Source organism: Lepus europaeus, chromosome 9 (genome assembly GCF_033115175.1).
Source record: "Lepus europaeus isolate LE1 chromosome 9, mLepTim1.pri, whole genome shotgun sequence".
Taxonomy (NCBI): Eukaryota; Metazoa; Chordata; class Mammalia; order Lagomorpha; family Leporidae; genus Lepus; species Lepus europaeus.
Window position 1 is genome coordinate 47,481,535 of NC_084835.1, and position 18,706 is coordinate 47,500,240.

An 18,706-nucleotide genomic window follows, 5' to 3' on the forward strand; every position below is an offset into this window, starting at 1 on the left:
CAGGGATTGGAATTTAGTTATTTCTAGGTTTTGGCTGTGACAAATAAAGCTGCTAGGAGTAGCTGACTTTTATTTTATGATATAAATCAGGAGTATAAATTGCCATTTCGCTGGGATGAATGTTAAAAGGTGAAATTGCTGGGGCCAGCGCTATGGTGCAGCAGGTTAAAGCCCCAGCTTGCAACACTGGCATTGCATATAGGCGCCCTCTGGAGTCCTGGCTGCTACTCTTCTGATCCAGCTCTCTGCTATGGCCTGGGAAAGCAGTAGAAGATGGCCCAAGCACTTGGGCCCTTGCACCATGTGGGAGACCCAGAAGAAGCTCCTGGCTCCTGGCTTCGGATCAGCTCAGCTCTGGCCATTGCGGTCATCTGGAGAGTGAACCAGTGGAATGGAAGACATCTCTCTCTGTCTCTACCTTTCTCTGTAACTCTGCTTCCCAAATAAAATAAATAAATCTAAAACAAAAACAAAAACAGGCCGGTACCGCTGCTCACTAGGCTAATCCTCTGCCTGTGGCGCCGGCACTCCAAGTTCTAGTCCCGGTCGGGGCGCCGGTTCTGTCCCGGTTGCTCCTCTTCCAGTCCAGCCCTCTGCTGTGGCCCGGGAGTGCAGTGGAGGATGGCCCAGGTCCTTGGGCCTTGCACCCTCTTGGGAGACCAGGAGAAGCACCTGGCTCCTGGCTTCGGATCGGTGCAGCACACTGGCTGTGGCGGCCATTTGGGGGGTGAACCAACGGAAAAAGAAGACCTTTCTCTCTGTCTCTCTCTCTCACTGTCCACTCTTCCTGTCAAAAATAAATAAATAAAAATAAAAACCAATGACAATCAAATGCTGGAAAAGATGCGGAGAAAGTAGATCATCCACGCACTGCTAATGGGAAGTGAAACGGTGCAGGCACTCTGAGTTTGCTTTGTTTTTGTTTTTGTTTATTTGACAGAGTGGACAGTGAGAGAGAGACAGAGAGAAAGGTCTTCCTTTTCCGTTGGTTCACCCCACAATGGCCGCTGCGGCTGGCACACCACGCTGATCCGAAGCCAGGAGCCAGGAGCTTCTCCTGGTCTCCCATGCGGGTGCAGGGCCCAAGCACTTGGGCCATCCTCCACTGCCTTCCCGGGCCATAGCAGAGAGCTGGACTGGAAGAGGAGCAACCGGACTAGAACCTGGTGCCCATATGGGCTGCTGGCGCTGCAGGTGGAAGATTAACCAAGTGAGCCACGGCACCGGCCCCTGTCATTGCTTTTTTTATTTTATTTTATTTTTATTTTTTATTTTTGACGGGCAGAGTGGATGACAGGCAGAGTGGACAGTGAGAGAGAGAGAGAAAGGTCTTCCTTTTGCTGTTGGTTCACCTTCCAATGGCCGCCGCGGTAGGCGTGCTGCGGCCGGCGCACGGCGCTGATCCAAAGCCAGGAGCCAGGTACTTCTCCTGGTCTCCCATGGGGTGCAGGGCCCAAGGACTTTGGGCCATCCTCCACTGCACTCCCGGGCCACAGCAGAGAGCTGGCCTGGAAGAGGGGCAACTGGGACAGGATCGGTGCCCCGACCGGGACTAGAACCCGGTGTGCCGGCGCCGCAAGGCGGAGGATTAGCCTAGTGAGCCTCGGCGCCGGCCCTGTCATTGGTTTTTATTTTAGCCCTTCTGATAAGTGTGGGGTGATATCATACCATGATCTCAATTTATGTTTTCCTAAGGGCTAGTGAAGCTGAGAGCCTGCTCACGTGTCATCCGTGTCTTTGATGAAATGTCTTTTCATGTTTTTGCCCATTTTTGAGCCAGAGCCTTTGCTGTTTTAACTGGAGAGTTTTGAGAGTTTGTACTTTTTCTCTAGATCTCATCAGCTTTTGTCTCCTATCTTCTAGTCAGCAGCTTGTCTTTCCATCCTCTTAATCTGAGGAGCAGGTGGGTTTGATTTTGATGAGGTGCCTTTTACCAATCTATCCTATTACAGATCCTACTTTTGGCTTAAGAACTCCTTGCGTAGCCCTAGATCCCGAAGATTTTCTCTTGTGTTTGTTATTCTAAACATTTGCCAGCTTTGCAGTTACATTCGCGTCCGTGGTCCGTTTTGATTTGACTTTTGGGTGTTGTCCATTTGCTCCGGCACATTCGGTGGCAAGGCCACCCTTGCTCCACCGATTGCTTCTGCATCTTTGTGGAAACTCAGTGGGGCACGTTTGTGTGGGCCCTGCTACATCCTTTTTTTCTGTTCCACTGATCAATGTGACTCCTCCCACCAATACCATATTGCTCTGATGACTACAGGCATGTAGGAAGCCTTAATACCAGCTAGAATGATCCTCTCGCTTTGTATTTTAGTCATGATCAGTGTAGCTACTCCTGGGGCATATGCATTTTTCTATATAAATTTGTTTATGTCTAATTTCCTTGAGGAAGCTTGATAAACAAATCCTTCTGGCATTTTGATAGGAATGCCAGTAAGATTATGGAACAATTAGGAAAGAATTGGTATCATTAGTATGTTGAGTCTGCTGATCCATGAACATGGTTTATTTCTTCGAGTGTTTAGGTTTTCTTTGATATCTTTAATCAGAGTTTCGTAAACTTCAGTAAAGCAGTTCCTGCACATATTTCATTACACTAAGCATTTCATTTTCTTTGGTGAGATTGCAAATGTTATTGTGTTTTTAATTTCAGTTATCACATGCTCTTTTTAAAAAAAGATTTATTTCTTTACTTGAAAAGTAGAGTCAGAGAGAGAGAGAGAGAGAGAGAGAGAGAGAGAGAGATGGAAAGAGAGAGACAGAGAGACAGAGAAAGAGAGGTCTCCCATCTGCTGGTTCACTCCTGAGATGGTTGCAACAGTCAGGGCTGGGCCAGACTGAAGTCAGGAGCTAGGAGCTTCTTTCCAGGTTTCCCACATGAGTGGCAGGGGCCTGAGCCCTTGGGAAAACCCTCTGCTGCTTTTCCCAGGCCATCAGCAGGAAGCTGTGTCAGAAATGGTGCAGCTGGGACACAAACTGGCACCTGTGTGGGATGCTGGCATTGCAGGCGGCAGCTTCAGCCACCACACCACAGTGCTGGCCCTCATGTTCATTAATATAAAGAAATATGATCAATTTTTGACTTTTTAAAAATATATATTTATTTACTTGAGAGGCAGTTACAGACGGGGGGGGGGGAGAGACAGAGAGAGAGAGAGAGAGAGAGGAGAGAGAGAGAGAGAGAGAGAGAGAGTGTTCCATCTGCTGGTTCATTCTCCCCAAATGGCCGTAACAGCCAGAGCTGTACCGATCTGAAGCCAGGAGCCAGGAGCTTCTTCCGGGTCTCCCACGTGGGTGCAGGGGCCCAAGGACTTGGACTATCTTGTACTGCTTTCCCAGGCCATTGCAGAGAGCTGGATCAGAAGTGGAGCAGCTGGGACTTGAACCAGCACCCATATGGGATGCCGGTGCCTCAGGCCAGGGCATTAACCTGTTGCGCCACAATTTTTGACTTTTATATGTTGATCTTGTTTCCTGCAACATTGCTGAACTGACATCTTAGGGCTTTCTATGCAGATGGTTACATCATTTGCAAGTAGGAACAGTTTTATTCCTTCCTTTATCATCTGTGTGTCTTTGTTAACCTTTGCTTTCTTGAAGTGGCTAGAAGAGTACTGTGTTCAATAACAATGATAAGAGGACATCTTGGGGACTGGCGCTGTGGCGTGGTGAGTAGAGCTGTTGGCTACAGTCCAGGCATCCTCTGTGGGTGCCATTTTGAGTCCCAGCTGCCCAACATCCGATCCAGCTCTCTGCTATGGCCTGGGAAACAGTAAAAGATGACCCAAGTGCTTGGGCCCCTGCACCCTTGTGGGAGACCTGCAAGAAGCTCCTGGCTCCTGGTTCGGATCGGCACAGCTCCAGCCATTGGGGAAATTTGGGGAGTGAACCAATGGATGGAAGATTTCTCTGTCTCTGTCTCTATGTACCTTCGCCTTTCAAATAAATAAATACATCTTAAAAAAAAAAAAGAAAAAAGAAAAAGAAGACATCTTACCTTGTTTCCAGTATTAGGGGGACATGTGTCTGACCTTTCAGCATTAAGCATAGGATTAGTTGTGGGTTTTTGTAGGTAGTCTTTATCAAGTTTAGATAGTTCATGTTTTTATTATAAACTCATGTTGGATTTTGCCAAATGCCTTTCCTGCATCGATTCTTATGCTATGACTTCTCTCCTTTAGCCTTTTGATATGCTGGATTACATTGATTGATTTTTACATTGATTTTTTTTTAAAAAAAAGATTTATTTCATTTATTTGAAAAGCAGAGTTCCACAGAGCGGGAGGGGGAGAGAGAGCGAGTGAGCATGCAAGCTCAAAACTAGAGTGAGAGAACACTCCCATCCACCAGTTCACTCCCCAAATGCCCACAGGGTGTTTGAAGCCAGAAGCTGGGAACTCAGGCCAGGTGTCCCACATGAGCAGCAGGAACCCAATTACTTGAGCCAACACCACTGCCTCCCAGGGTCTACATTGACTTGAAGCTGGAGTCAGGAGCTACAGGTACGGGCATCAAATCCAGGTTTTCCAATTAGGGATGCAGGTGTCCTAACAGGTGGGTAACTGATGGGCTGAATGCCTGCGCTGTGTTGATTTTCAAATGTTGACCTAACCTTGCACACCTGGAGTAAATGCCCCTTGTTTGTAGGGTATAATTCTTTCTATCCATGTTGGATTCTATTTGTAATATTTTGTTGAAGATTTTGCACATAGGCAGCGTGGAAAGTGTTCATTTGTACTTTTCTTTTTTTAAGTACTTTTTTTCTTTCTCTCTGGTTTTGGTGTCAAGATAATACTGGCATTAAAATGAGAATTCTCTCCTTTTCCAGTTTCTGGAAGAAAAGGTTGTATAAAGTTGGTGTTCATTCTTTAGCTGTTTAGTAGAGTTCGCTGGTGAGACCATCTAGACCAGTGGATTTGTTCGTAGCTCTTAGATTACGTATTCAATTTCTTTAATGAGGGTAGGTGTGTTCAGGTTATCTATCTTAGCTCAGGTGATTTTGGTAGTTTGCAAGAAATTGTCCATTTCTTCTGGTTGTTGGATTTATGAGTGTAAAGTTATTTTAGTGTTTCTTTGTTATTCCCCATCTTCCTCCATTTTCTGCTGCTGTGACAAATGCTGTTCACTAGGTGACTTACAAAGAAAAGATCTTCATTTCCTACCCTTACAGAAGCCAGGGAGCCCAAGCACCTGGCCCTGGCCTCTGACAAAGGTCTTCTTGCTGCATCGTGACCGTGACCTGGTGGTGGGGGCAGGGCAGGAGGAGAAGGTGCACGACAGGACCTGAGAGAGCTCACTTTTATAACAAGGCCTCTCCCTAGGTACGAACCCGTTCCCGAGGGTAAAGCCCTGATGGCATAATCACCCCTGAGGTGTCCCATCTCCCAGGATAGTCACAGTGGCAATTAAATTCCAGCCCCAGTTTTCAGAGGGGTCGATCAGATCATAGCATCCTTCATAAAGTGGCTGTAGGGCCTAGCGTGCTATCTTCTGTTTCATTTCTGATATGGGTGATTTGTGTCTCTCCTCTTTTCATTTTTGTCAGTCTTACTAGAAGATGATTAATTTTATTGATTTTTCAAATAATTCATTTTAGTTTCCTTTATTTTCTTCATGCTCTCAATTTCATTGATTTCTGCGATTATGACTGCTATTTCCTTCTTTGTGCCTGCTTTAGATGTGTTTTTTTCTTTTCCTTAAAATTTTTGTTTTGATGTGGGAACAGTATATTGGTTTGAGATCTTTCCTCCTTTGTAATCTAAGCAGTTAGTATTACAACTTCCCCTTTCATTGCGACTTTAGCCGTGTCACACATATTTTTTAGTGTTCTTTTTTTGATTTTTTATACATTGAAAAAATTCCCTTAGAGCTTTCTTTCTGACCTTTGGATTGTTTGGAAGTGTGTTATTTAATTTCCACGTGTTTGAAGATTTTCCTTTTCCCTCTCGGTTATTGATTTTTTTTTTGTTTAAGTCCATTTTGGCTGGGAACTTTGTGATCTGATTTCTTTTAAATTTGCTGGTGTTTGCTTTATGATGTGGTTATGGTTTATTGTGGTAAAGGTTGCATGGGTACTTGAAAGGAATGCGTGTTCTGCTCTGTACTGTGTTCTATAAACACCAAATTTGTTCCTGTTGCTCGAAGGGGTTGGCCAGTTCTTGCACATTTTCTGTCTGTTGGCTGTGGCAATTGCTGAGAGGGGGCTGTTGAAGTCCCCCTATAGAAGTGATAACTGGAAACTTGTCTGTTTGTTCTTTCAACTCGACTGGCTTTTGTTTCCTGTCTTAGTCCACTTGTGCGGCTGTATCAGAATACTTGAGTATCTTATAAAGAACAGAAGGCATCCTTTTAGTAATTTATAAAAAACAGGAATTTATTGCTCATGGTTCTGGAGGCTGAGAATTCCAAGATCAAGGTGCTGGCGTCTAAAGAGGGCCTTCTTGCCGTGTCCTCACATGTCAGGAGGTAGAAGGGCAAGAGAGAGTGAACCCAGCCCTACAAGCCCTTCTCATAGTGGCCCTAATCCATTCCCAGACACCTTTCCAAGGCTCCACCTCCCTATTGGATGACACAGGTGATTAGGTTTCCAACACATGAAATTTGGAAGATGTATTCAGATCATAGCAGTGCGTTTTGCAGCTCTCATGTTCGGTGTACATACATTTAGTGTTGCTGTGATATCTTGGTGAGCTGAGCATTTTACCTTTATGTTATTTCCGTTTTTGTGTTTTATAATTTTGTATGCTCAAGTTGACTTTATTTGAAGTTAGTACAGCCACTCCTTGTTTTTACAATTTTATTAATGCTAGCATGATCTATCCTCTTCCATTCTTTCACTTTCAAACTTCATCATTGTATTTGCAGTGAGTTTCTTGTAGACAGAGAATTGCTGGGTCTTGTAACCACTCTGGAAATCCCTGTGATTTAACTGGTACATTTAGACTGCTAAACATTTGTGACAGCATGTGATAGGTTAGGGCTTAAGTCTACCTTTTTGAATTTATTTTCTGCTTGTTTCCTTTGTTTCTCATTTTTCTATTGTCTTTTCCTGCTTTCCTGTGGGTTACTCAGACATTTTTAATTATTCTTTTATTTATAGTATTTGTGAGTATATTTGTGTACTATTTCTGTATAGCATTTGTATGTATGTATGTGACTGCTGTAGATATTATAATGTACATATTTAATTTTCTCACAAGCTACTTGTATCAGAATTTTAAGTCATTGAATGAAGCATTGAAACCATACTTGTATTCAAATCCCTTAACCTTCCCTTCTTCTGAATATAATTATCTTAAGTATTTCCTTTATGTACATCAAGCAGTACAACACTTGATGCTAACCTAAAAATATAACTAAAAAGCTCAGGAGGATAAGGAGAGTATATTACTTTATATCTTTAAATCTTATTTTTTCTCTTCCACTGTGTTATGGTCTTAGTCCACTTGGACTCAGATAAACAAAGTACAGTAAACAGGATGGCTTACACACAAGCTTTGCTTCTCACTGTTTTTGGGCCTGGAGAGTCCAAGGTAAAAGCACTGGCAGAGTTGGCATCTGATGAGGGCTGCTTCCAGCTCACAGGAAGTAGAGGGGGCAGGGATGTCTCTGGTCTGCTTCATAAGGCATTCTTCCTGTTCACGAGGGCTCTGCTCTCAACACGTAATTGCCTGTCAAAGGTCCTACCTTCCGGTACCATCACATGGAGGATTGGAGCTTTAAAAAAGAATTTTGGGTGGACACAGACATTCGGTTTATAGCATCTTCTCTCCATTCTGAAGTTCGAATCCTTCTTCTCCTAGCCTCATACTGTTTCACAACTTCCTCCTGCTGTTCTCCTAGTTTTCTTTCATCTGGAAATATTTTTGTTTGCTTTTTGTTCACTTAAAATATTGCTTATTTGAGAGGCACACGTGCACACACATACACACACACAGAGCGGGGTGGGGAGAGAGAGTGAGTGAACTTCCCATCTATAGGTTCACTCCCCAAATACCAAAGTGGTCAGAGCTAGGCTGGGCCAACACAGGAACTCAATCTAGGCCTTGGATTAAGACACCCCATTACCTTCTGAATCTCTGTAACTACAATTACTGTAGTGCTTGGACTTCCCTGTACTTGGGAGACCTGAGCCTGGATCAAGGCGCAGCTATTTTAGACCAGGCCTCCATCTTGTAACTCGGGCCTGACCGGGCCCTGAACCCTAAGCCAAAAGCTCCTAAAAAAGAAAATAAAACTCCCCTTACGATAAACTCTCCTAACAACAGCCAATTAACAGATAGCAGGGAACTACGCAAAGTTCCAGGTGTCTTCAGACAGTTAAGGTGATTGATAACACCCCGAAACTGCAGTTTGGCACGTACACCCTAGCAGCTCGGACCCTGAACTTCAGCCGATCATAAAACGACAAGCATAAATTTAAAATATAAGCCTATCAGATGCTGTACAGCCGAACTTGTTTGTTCAACTGTATAAAAACCCTAATGACTTTACTCTAGGGGCCGCCGATCCAGCCCAGCTGCGCCTGGTGCGGACGTCGGTCCAAACTCGAGTTTGAAATAAAACTCTTGCGCTTGCATCAGCCTCGGCTCCTGGTGGTCTTAATTGGTGGGAATCGGACGCTTTGGGTACAACATACACTGAAAATGCAACATAAACCTGTACCAGTTTAAAAAGCATACAACAACTCAAATGAGGGCAATGTGTTTTTCAAGCCATTTAATAAAAAAGAAAAGAGAACAAATCCACTTTTGACTCATTTAGTTTTCTTTTTTTTTTCTTTTTTAATATATTTGATTGGTAGAGCTATAGACAGTGAGAGAGAGAGAGACAGAGAGAAAGGTCTTCCTTCTGTTGGTTCACTCCCCTAATGGACGCTATGGTCGGAGCTGCTCTGATCCGAAGCCAAGAGCCAGGTGCTTCCTCCTGGTCTCCCATGCAGGTGCAGGACCCAAGCACTTGGGCCATCTTCCACTGCCTTCCAGGGCCACAGCAGAGAGCTGGTCTGGAAGAGGAGCAACCAGGACAGAACCGGCGCCCATATGGGATGCCGGCGCTGCAGGCGGAGGATTAACCAAGTGAGCCAGGGTACCAGCCCCCTACTCATTTACTTTTCAGTAGTTTAAATCCTTGAGGGGAACAGCATCACACAGACTCTCTCCAGTGGCCTTCGCAGGAAGTTTGCTTTGGAATCCGACAAGAACCATGCCACGGTTTCCATGAGCGCCAGCCATCTTTCCCCAGGTTATTCTGGCATTGTCACATTTCCTTCCAGGAGTCACTGTATTGCTGTTGGTTGTATATATGTCAGCACATTTCTTGTCCAGATAAAATTCAGTTTCATCTCAAGCACAAACATCTTCCAATTTTTTTTTTTTGACAGGCAGAGTTAGACAGTGAGAGAGAGAGAGACAGAGAGAAAGGTCTTCCTTTTTCCTTTGGTTCACCCCCCAAATGGCCGCTATGATTGGCATGCTACAGTCAACGCGCTGCGGCCTGCGCACTGTGCTGATCTGAAGCCAGGAGCCAGGTGCTTCTCCTGGTCTCCCATGCAGGTGCAGGGCCCAAGGACCTGGCCCATCCTCCACTGCACTCCTGGGCCACAGCAGAGAGCTGGACTGGAAGAGGAGCAACCGGGACAGAATCCGGTGCCCCGACCGGGACTAGAACCTGGGGTGCCAGCACCGCAGGCAGAGGATTAGCCAAGAGAGCTGCGGCACTGGCTACACCTTCAAATTTAAGAAGCGCCAGGTTCTCCCTTTGGATCCAGAGACCTCACTTAGCACCAGCAAAAATGGCCTTGCACCACAGTCTTCCAAATGTGTTTGCCTCTTAGAAGTGCTGCTCCCAGCAGGCCTCCAGAGGCTCCAATATGGCAGAAAGAGCGCCAATGTACTATTGAGCCCATCCATTGAATTTTTATTTCAGTCCTATAGTTTACACTTTTTTTAAAAATAAGACTTATTTGCTGAAAGTTTTGTATATTTTTAGTTTGTTCAAGGGGATTTGTAATTACCCACTGAAGTAATTTTATGCCAGCTTCTTTAAAATCTTGGTCAATTTCAACTTCTGATTCATCTCTGTACTGGCGCCTTTCTTGTTTAAATTGGGATTTTATTGGTTCTTGATCTTACATAATCATCTCAATTTGGGCAGGAAGACACCCTTTTTAGGTTTAGCGTGCCTACATTAGTAGATTGTAACTCGAGTGAAAGTTTAGATTTTTGAGAACGTATGATGTTCTTCTGGCTCCCATAGCCCTCACTGAATCCCTCCCAGTATTGCCCAGGGCAGAGGGGAGTTGAAGGTGGGACGTGGGCAAAAGGCACTTTCCTGTGCCACTTGGTGTTGTTAAGTGGGACCTAAGTGTTACTGGATTTACAAAAAGTGTTTCTCTTGGCCTGTTTTTCTGCCACCTGGTAGAGGTGTGTGTCTCACCCTGTGCCTGTCAGTGTTCCTGGGAATGGAAAGTGCCTCCCTAGTATACCTTCATAGCAGGGTAGAGAGCTATGAAGTGTGATATTCCTTTGCTACTGGGTAGGGGCTCAGGAAATCTCAGGCCTGGTTCACCTGCTGCCCCTGGATAGAGAGCTGGGGATGCCAGATCTGGGTTGCCTTTTGGGTAAAGGGGTGAAAGATGCTGGGCCTGTTGATGCAACCTGATGGTGAGTGTGGGGTGTGGGATGGTTCCACCCGCCCAGGTTTCTTTGTTATTGATGCTATGGGCAGACTAGAATGGGTTGTTCCGTGGAACTCTGCTGGTGCTGATGCTGCAGGTAGATCAGGCTACTGTTATTGCTGTGTGCGGCTCTCTCCTCCAAGTCTCTGCTAAGAATTTGGCCAGAGCAGGCCTTTCTCTTCCCTCCTCTTCTGTCCTACCTTCTCTCCTTCCTCTCTCTCTCTTCTGTGATTTTAGCAGTCCTGGGTTGTGGGACCTCCAGTGCCCAGCCTAGGAATTGTGGGAGATAAAATGAAAGTCCAGGGATTTACCATGGTTTTGTTCTCTAAGTCCTGATCTCCCTAGCCAGTCTGCTATGGTTGAGGTCCCTAGCCAGTCCTTTGGTTGCCAGTTGCCTCATCTCCAGGGTATTGAGTTGTATTTAGAGGGGAATCTATACCCACACCCACTCGGAGCCCATGCTTACGTCATGTCTGCTTACATTCCAGAGGCCAAAGCAGGTTCCTAAGGTGAGCTTCTGGCAAGGGAAGAACAAGTCAGCCCAGCCATGGTGGGTGGGTTCTGTGAAGTTCCTTGACAAAGGGTATGGAGTCAGGATGGGTGAGAATTGGAGCCATCTTTGTGAACCAACACACTTGTCCTGTTCTCCTTCACTTAGAGTTTATCACTCTTGCTTGTAAACCAAGAACATGGATAGTGCAGTTTTGGATTTCCTGCTTGTCTGTGGGTTGTCTTATGGGGTTGGGACCATGGTCTCCAGCTAGGTCCTATCCCCTTACTCTCCTAGGAGAGACAATTTAGAGCAAAGGTGTTGAATGGAAGAGCACCGAGTTGTGGCTTCTAATTCTCTCTCTTTCTCTTTTTGTTTTTTTTTTTTTAAGATTTATTTATTTATTTGAAAGGCAGAGTTACAGAGAGGCAGAGGCAGGGGTGGGGGGAGGAGAGAGAGAGGTCTTCCATCCACTGGTGCACTCCCCAACTGGCCACAATGGCAGGAGCTATGCCTATCCGAAGTCAGAAGCCAGGAGCTTCTTCCACGTCTCCCACGTGGGTGCAGGGGCCCATGGACCAGAACTGTCCTCCACTGCTTTCCCAGGTGCATTAGTAGGGAGATAGATTGGAAGTGGAGCAGCCAGTACTCAAACCGGAGCCCATATGGGATGCTGGCATTGCACACAGAGTCTTTACTGGCTATACCACAGCGCCAGCCCCATAGTTTCTTTTATTATTGCTTTATTCCTTATATTTTTAACTCCCACAGTAATGAAGATGCTTTTGTTATGAGTAGTAATAATAGCAACCATTATTTACCTATTCATCTGTATAACAAGAGTTTTTATAACCATATCAGAACCTAACAGCCAGCCTAAGAAGTAGGTGCTGGAGCCCGTGCTGTCCCTGTAGTCAGCATTGTGTCTTCTGCAGCAGCTTTGCCAAATCAGAATACGGCCTCTGAGCTATCTGCTCTGTCTGAGTGCCAGTTCAGAGCTGCATGGTAATTTCCCCATGGTTTCTGCTGTTAGCACCTACGCTCAGAGCATAGCCTGTGTCCTGGAAGCCATTGTGTGCCACCTGTCTCTTCAATCAGACCCACACTCAGCCCTAATGGGGGAGTAGAAGGAGCCGCGGAGCAGCTGCACTGTCCCTGTTGGGAGTGCTGGGGATGTTAATTAAGAATCAGATATTTGCTTACTCCAGAGCGATTTATCACAATTAAATGGAATAATTATTTGCCCTTTGGGTCAAATCAGAGATTTCAAGGGTCTGACTGCTGGAACGTGTGAGTAAATCACACCAGAGAGGAGTCTTCCTGGATTTTGGTCTGGCGTCGCACAAGTCTTTGATCGGGTACCAGGAGGTGCCTGGGGTTCCCTTCCAAAGATGACGTTCAGGGGCATGGTGGGGAGGGAGATTATCTTTAAAGGTCATTGGGAGGGCACTGTTTTTGGAAACCAAGTGAGTCCAACACAGTTAACTTCTCTCGAGTTGTTTTTGCGGTTTCTGCAGGAGTGCATCAGATGTGTTTGGGAGCCAGTTCAGAGCTCAGTGACTATGGGAAGAGCTGAGTCAAGTTTCCAATCTCCTGCTCGCTCGACGACACATCCCCGGCAAGTGGATGGAGGGCAAAGTCATTTGCACTGCTTGCATTATTTCTCTTCTCTCCCCCAACTGCCTCACAGTACAAATAATTGAGATCACAATGGTCAAACCCACTATGATACAGCTGTTCTCTAGTGAGATGAGAAGAAGCTGTAACTCTTTGCAGTCAGAAAACACCTTGATGGTGGTTCTGGAAAACTCTGTCTTGTACAGCATGATGCCAACTGGAATTCATGGACTTTCAGGAAGGACTCAAATCAATCCAGGCTGAAGGTGGGAGCCAGGAATTCACACCAGGTCTCCCATGTCAGGTACAGAAACCCAACGAGTTGAACCATCACCTGCTGTTCCAGGATCTGCATTAGCAGGAAGCTGGACTCTTAACTGCTAGGCCAAACACCTGCTCCTAGGAATATTATTCTTATTTTATATTTTAGTAGCTTTTATTTATTTATTTGAAAGGGAGAGAGAGAGAGAGAGAGAGAGAGAACACTTATATCTATTAGTTCACTCTTCAAATGTCAGCAATAGCCAGGGTTGGGCTAGGTCAAAGCCGGGAGTCAGAAACTCCACCCAGATCTCCCACAGGGATGGCAGGAACCCAAGTACTTGAACCATCAACTGTTGCCTCCTGGCACATTAGCAGGAAGCTGGAAATAGAAGCTAAGGCAGGATTTGATCATAGGCGCTCTGATACGGGATGCGGGAGTCCCAAGTGGTGGCTCTACCTGCTGCGCCACAATGCCTGCTTCTACAAAAATAATTTCTAAGCTAGGGAAAGTTGTGTGTGTTCAAGCTTTTTCAGTGTGTGTGTGTGTGTGTGTTTGTGGCGGGGGCAGTGGTTACCTGATGCTGGCCTGCTAGACTTACAGGGGCCCAGATCACTCATTTATTTTTATTTATTTTTATTATTTTTTAACAGGCAGAATTAGACAGTAAGAGAGATAGAGAGAAACGTCTTCCTTTTTCTGTTGGTTCACCCCCCAAATGGCTACCACGGCCGGGGCGCGCTGCGGCCAGTGTACTGTGCTGATCTGAAGCCAGGAGCCAGGTGCTTCCTCCTGGTCTCCCATGCAGGTGCAGGGCCCAAGCACTTGGGTTATCCTCCACTGCCTTCCCAGGCCATAGCAGAGAGCTGGACTGGAAGAAGAACAACCGGGACAGAACCGGCACCCCAACCGGGACTAGAACCCTGGGTGCCGGCGCTGCAGGCGGAGGATTAGCCAAGTGAACCGCGGCTAATCACTCATTTATGGGTGAAAGTTTGCAGCTTAGGATATTATAGACTTTTGCAAGAGTGGAGAGGGTTTACTTGACTGCAAAGAAAGTGAGTTGTGGGGGTCAGGGCTGTGGTGTGTCGGGTACAGCTGCTGCCTACAGTGCTGGCACCCCATGTGGGCACCGGTTCGAGTCCTGGCTGCTCCACTTCCGATCCAGCTCTCTGCTATGGCCTGGGAAAACAGTAGAAGATGGCCCAAGTCCTTGGGCCCCTGCACCTGAATGGCAAAGCTGTAAGAAGCTCCTGGCTCCTGGCTTTGGTTTGGTGCAGCTCTGGCTGATGCGGCCAATTATGGAGTGAGCCAGCGGATGGAAGATCTCTCTCTCTCTCTCTCTCTGCCTCTCCTTCTCTCTCTCTGTAACTCTGCCTTTCAAATAAATAAATAAATCACAGCAGTCTGTGTCCCTGGTGCCAGAATGACTTGGGCTTTAATGGCGTCTCCTCGTGAACTTGCCGCTGGCAGCTCCTGGCTGTCTTAGGCATCAAGGCTTTTGCCAACCTGAAAACCTCCACCTTGCCCTGTGTCCTCCCCAGGGAGCAGAGGGGTAGCCGCTTTGTGCTCAGGTGGGAGGAGCTGCCAGGAGCTGCCCTGGGATGCTCTAACCTGGGGAGGGCCATTGCTCTGTCATTTTCTCCCAAATCGTTGCATTTTCTGCTTTACTGGCTAAGGCTACCTTTCGGGCCAGCTACTTCCTAATGCCGCCTGTAATTGAGACTCAAATAGTAAAATATAGATAACCGGCTATTTTACCCGGTCATCATTTATGAATATAGCTCGATTAATTTGTTTAGTCAGATGTAGAGGGGCAATAAAAAGTGATTGACTAAAAACAATTAAAACAGTAAAAGTAAATTGTTTGTGTCCATTAAAACCTGCTGAGGCCGTCAGTTGAAAATTGTAGGCCTCAAAGTGAAAATTAAAACTATTGATTTTCCCCTTGTATGTATGTGAATATCAGAGTTCTCATTTGTTTTGTTTTTGCCAACCTAAAACCCCTGAGGTCAGAATGAAGGTAGGTCTCCAATAAGCTCCTTTGGTGGAGTTAATAAAGATTTGGAAAGACAAATATGATAAGAAATGGCTTGGATGTTTTAGGGGAGAGTTATGTGTCTGGTCAGTACCCTGGCTGCACTACTGTATGCTAATACTTTATAATTTATTGCATTTTGGGGCTGAAAATGGAAAATCAACTGCAGAATATATCTGATATTCATAGGGTTGAATTTTTAGGGCTTTGCCTTAATTTATGTGAGTGAGATAGATTTTTTTTATTATTGTCATTTTATTTTTTTATGTGCTATAGTAAATCTTGTATTCTACAAACTATTATTTTTTAGTGTTCAATTAAAATACCAACATAAAAGGAATTTTACATGGGCAGATCTTGATGCATAATGAGAAAACTTGGGGGAAAAAACCTCTGGATGAGATGAGGAGGTTTTCATGAAAAGAGAGGACAGAATTAAACTCCAGAAAGCTGTAAAAGGAGCGAGACATGTTCCAAGCGTTAGGCTGTCCATCATCACGTCAGGGTGGGCATGGTTAATATTAGGTTTATGTTGCTAATAAATCATCTATTGAGAACACAAACTGTTATGCTTGGTAATTAAATGAGCGATCAATAAACAAGTCAGACTTTCTTTTGATCTTTTGTGTAAGTCAGGCAGGAATTTGGAAGAAAGGTTTAACAGTTAGACACTCAGTTCTTTGAATACATCCTTTAGAAGCTATTACAGGAGATGTGTATGGAAACAACACTTGGTAGCCCCTAAATAGGCACCCTTTCTGTGTGCCGATTGAAAAAGAGTGACTCCAATTGTATTATTTGGATTTAATTCTCCCACACAGACCTCGGAGGGAAGTTCAAACCAATAGCAAGTTTTTTTTGTTTTGTTTTGTTTTTTTTTCCCCTTGCAGGTGGGAGAGGAGTTTGTGGTCCATCGGTTACCATCACAAGTTTGCCAAAGGTAATCTCCTCTCCGTGGTTCCCGCCGTGGCTTCTGCCTGCTTCCCATGCCCATACCTTGTGGATGTTGGTGAGCAAGGAGCTGTGTGTTGAGCAGCTGGATTCCTGGGTGCTGTCCCCAGAGATTGTGAGGTGAGCATGGTGGGCGGGGCTGAAGAAGGTGTGTTTAGGAAAGGGCTTCGTGGGGCAGTGCATGGAGAAACGCGCTCAGAGCCACGATGTGGACACTCGATATTTTCTTTTTAAAGATTTATTTATTTATTTGAAAGGCAGAGTTACAGAGAGATGGAGAGACAGAGAGAGAGGTCTTCCATTGGCTGCAGTGGCCAAAGCTGGGCTGGTCTGAAGCCAGGAGCTAGAAGTTCTTCTGGGTCTCCCACGTGAGTGCAGCGGTCCAAGAACTTGGGCCATCTTCTACTGCTTTCCCCGGCCATAGCAGAGAGCTGGAATGGAAAAGGAGCAGCCAGGACATGAACTGGCACCCAGATGGGATGCTGGCACTGCAGGTGGCAGCTTTACCCACTATGCCACAGCTCTGGCCCCCTAGCTACATTTTTTAAAAATAAAGATTTATTTATTCATTTACTCAAAAAACCGAGAGATAGAGATAGAGAGAGAAAGGGAGACATTTTCCATTCTTTGGTTCATGCCCCCAAATGCCTGCAACAGCCACAGCTGGGGCAAGCTGAGTCCAGGAGCCAGGAGCTTCATCCAGGTCTCCCATCAGCAGGGATGCTGGATCAGAAGTGGAACAGCTGGGACTCGAACTGGCACCCATATGGGATGCTGGTGCTGTAGGTAGATGCTTAACCTACTAAGCCACAGTACCAGTCCCTAGGTGTCTTAACTTCTAGGTGAAGTGGTGAAGTGTCTGCCCCAGCATAAAACACCTTAGGGTAAAAAGTTCTTTCTCACTTCAGACTTCTGGTTTGCTGTGCAATTTAGGAGAAATTTTATGCAAATGAAAATGTGTGTGTGTGTACATATTTATCCTTTTTAACATAAATGATAGCATACCACACACTGATTTCATACCTTTTTTTTTTTGAGAGGTAGAGTAACAGACAATGAGAGAGAGAGAGAGAACCATCCACTGGTTTACTCCCCAAATGGCTGCAATGGCCAGAGCTGTGTTGATCTGAAGCCAGCAGCCAGGAGCTTCTTCTGGGTCTCCCACATGGGTGCAGGGGCCCAGGCACTTAGGCTATCTTCCACTGCTTTCCCAGGTCATAGCAGAGATCTGGATTGGAAGAGGAGCAGCCAGGACTAGAACTGGTGTCCATATGGGATGCTGACATTGTAGACAGGAGACTTAACCCACTGCACCACAGCACCATCCCTCATATGTTTTGAAACACATGCTTGTATTCCTTTCTGGGGCAGAATTAGGAAACGGATGTGATCCTGCTGGTATCAGTTCTCCTGCTCTCCCCTGGTATGAGCATTGAGGATAATCCCGGGCAGGTGTGCCGTGGTTCTGGCCCTAGCTCATTTCCCGAGGGTGGACTCTGTTGGTTTGGGGTACCCCTGGGTAGGCTGGACACAATGGATGATGGCACAGGCTGCATCCTAGTACTTACCACAGGCTCAGCGTGTGTGCTAGGGCGGGTAGTGGCAAGTTGCAAAGTACAAAAAAATGAGGCTGGGTTGTGTCATGATTGGTATGAAGTCCCCTCACGCCAGTGCCTTGCTTTCCTGGCTCCCCAGGATAGCTGCAGGGCTGGGGTAGTTTTCTAGGTGTTGCCACCTTCCCTGCTGTGGGTGCTGGGGACTGTGGACACGTTACTCTGTTTTGTCATCTCTAGGATGAACATTTTGAGATTCTCAGACCCCTGTGGTCACCGGGACCAAGTAGGGTCTTCTCAAAGTCATGACTTCCAGTGCCGGCCTGGCCTCTGGATTCCAGGGAGGTGCACCTGTCGGAGGCCACCCAGGATCCTGGAGCAGGAGGACGCGGAGGAGCAGCCGGCGGTGAGCTTTCCAAGGTCTCACCCAACTCCCAATTCCAGGCTTTTTCTCCATGTCTGTAGGAATCTGTGTCGCTGAGCCCAGCAAGAGTTAATGGGGATTTGACGCTCATGTCCAGGCTGAGCCTACAGCAGAATGAATGCCGTCATCTGTCTTAGACTAAACAGGATTCCCAACCACAAACCGTGGAGCCCAAAACTTTCCCACCAATTAACGGCACCAGCTGTGGCTCAGACACCCCTCCCACTCTCAGCAGGATCAGGCCTCTACCCAAGAAGCCTGCCGAATCACCACCTGGCAACCCCACCTTCTTGCCTCCTTACTATCCAACTTCCCACGAGTATTTGTGAGTACCCAAGGTATCCTTTTTGCCCAGTATCTCCTCCTGCTGAGAGCAGCACTTCCAACATCAACATCATGTCCCTCTGATTTCACAGGGAAACTGCTAAACAGTGCTGTGTTGATTATGGTGTGTTTTGGGTCACCAATGCCTCCAGCAGCTGGGGCTGGGCCAGGCTGAAACCAGGAGCCAGGAACTCCATCCAGGCCTCCTGCATGGGTAGCAGGGGCCCCATTGCTTGGCCGTGCACCTGCTGTGCATTAGCAGGAGGCTGGAGCTGGGAGCAGTGCCAGGACTGGAACCCAGGCCCTACAACGTGGGGATGTCCCGAGCAGTGCCTTAAATGCTGCACCAAACACCCACTCACT

At 46.3% G+C, this 18,706-nt stretch overlaps 1 pseudogene; it reads right to left on the bottom strand.

Moving 5' to 3' along the window:
* Positions 1 to 9,127: 9,127 nt before the first annotated feature.
* LOC133766259 (large ribosomal subunit protein eL33-like) lies at positions 9,128 to 11,155 on the bottom strand (annotated as a pseudogene).
* Between the last annotated feature and the right edge of the window lie 7,551 nt (positions 11,156 to 18,706).